Source organism: Silurus aristotelis (genome assembly GCF_946808225.1).
Source record: "Silurus aristotelis genome assembly, chromosome: 23".
Taxonomy (NCBI): Eukaryota; Metazoa; Chordata; class Actinopteri; order Siluriformes; family Siluridae; genus Silurus; species Silurus aristotelis.
In genome coordinates, this window is record NC_139596.1 from 12,956,557 (window position 1) to 12,959,056 (window position 2,500).

The following is a 2,500-nucleotide window of genomic DNA, read 5'->3' on the forward strand; positions in this document are numbered from 1 at the left end:
TTAAAAGGAAACAATTCGGACAATTCCACATATCGGATGGATTGAACGAATGAAGGACGGAAGGAATAAAGACATTTATTAAAGTATACTGAACATTTATGTAGAACATGTTAAGAAAATTAAATATTAAATGTAAAACACACACACACATACGCACAAAATTATATACGCATCTTTATTAACCCAAATGGGTTCTAACAAATGCAAAATATTTAATTTAATTTTGTAATTTATTTAATTTTATATAATGCATTTCATTTGAGCCAATTTAATCGATTACTCAATTTAATCAATATAATAAAAAAAAGTGTACTGCATTAATTGAAATTATTCTACTTAATTTTTTTTCTTCATTATTCTTCTTATTATTTTATTTACCGAAATTGAACCAAAAACTGACTCAAAAACTGAGGTATGTACCATACCATAATTCTTTATAGTTTTATATATAGTTGTAGTAGTATTTGTAGCTTCTTTCTTTTTTTTTCAATATAGCATTAAACATCTCAGAGTTTATATCATTAATCTTACCGACATCAATAAACCGTACTATTAAATTCTCTTTTTTTTTTTGTCACAATATCTGCATAAGAAGACTGAAAGTTGTAACTGCAAATTATCCACAAGATTAACTACATTTTACAAATGAATTAATTTCTTACAGAGTACAAATCACCTGGTGTTTCTTGAAATGGCAACACATTGTTCTAAACTTTGACCTTGGAAGCACTTCTTTTGTTTTGTTTTTGTTTGTTCTTCAAATGGCCTAATACAAATGATACAACTGAAAGGAGTTTTTCTCAAACGGATTTATATTATTACAACTTATTTTGTTACAATAATTTGCAAAATTGATTAACTGTGAAGCCTGTAACAGTGACAATGATGTGAATGAAGAATATGTATATATTTCTGCAAACAAGTCTCCAAAACAGTACAATTAGTTTGTGACACAAGTAATTTTTTGTAACAATGCAAAACCAAATATCAAAATTTAATAGCTTTTAGTCTTTAAAAAATATGGGGAATGTTATCTAAAAAATATTAAATGATGTTTAACTGGACAATAGGTTTAAAGACATGTTTATCATCATAATGTAAACAATACTCCAGAGTTATTAGCAGGAAAAATCCCCCCCCCCCCCCCCCCCCCACACACACACACTCACACTTTGCCCCAGACATCACCCCCAACCCGACCCTGACCTTATAGGTGGACAGCTTCAAATTCATAAAATTCATAGGATTCTTCACAAATGAATGAACACAATTTTATACCGATTTTCTCATTATGCAAATATGCACAACATTGAATTTGGGCCAATTAGGTCCCCCCCACAGGTCCAAATTCACCCGTTCTGTGCTGTAATTGCAGGCACTATCACATAATTACGTGGCTAATTGGGAATATTTGTGGCAGATATAGCAAATTCAAACTCAATTCGTTTTTAATTCAACTAAACATGATACCCCGTTAACTGATTGAAGTCTAATCTCGTCGACATTGTGTGGGGATTTTAGGCCTTGAGTCAGCGTTATTTGCATAAAAGGCTTCGATTGACCAAAAAGCACTTTTGTTAAAATATACTTTTAATGGTTTTCTTTAAAAGCCATTTTATTTGCATGTGTGATATGGCTGGGATTGAGATGTGGGGAAAGTGGGTCTGAGTAATACAGGCCATTGGGAGTGGTTTGGCTATTAAGAAGTTAGATGCTATAGACTGATGGGTTTTCGAGGAAATTATGAAAATGGATTTAATTATTTGAATATATATATATATATATATATATATATATATATATATTCTTTTCTTTAGCCAGAGCTTACACTAGTTATACGATACATTACATATAACACATGATCATATAGGGTTGCTATTAATGCTTAATTAATAGTTCATTATATTGTTATGTGCGGTATGGGCAAGTAGAAATACACATATGCTCTATTTATTATTGAAAAAAATTAACTGGATGTTAGAAGGTTTCGAACAGTAGGCCCTGCTCAGTGTGTGTGTGTGTGTGTGTGTGTGTGTGTGTGTGTGTGTGTGTGTGTGATTTACAGAGGCGCGCGCTCATAAATCCACGCGGCTCGGCTCCTCTCGGCGCAGTGATGATGTCTCCATTACCACAGAAAGGAGAACACACTGCTGCTCGCACCACTGCAAATAAATTTCTTCGTTTTATTCGAGAGGCTGTCATCAAATAGCCGACACAGATCGTTTATACGGCACAGTGTGATATTAGTGTGTGTGTGTGTGTGTGTGTGTGTGTGTGTGTGTGTGTGTGTGTGTGTGTGTGTGTGTGTTTTTCCCTCCCTTTTTAATAAACGCAAAAAAAGGTAATGGGAAAGGGTTTACACGTGAGCGAGGATATAAATGTACATGTCTGACCCTTTTTTTCACTATAACTATTACTGCCCATATCCATATGACACCAAGGTCAGATATTATGATATTTTTTGATCAAATCAAAAAATAATCAGAACTCATATATTTCA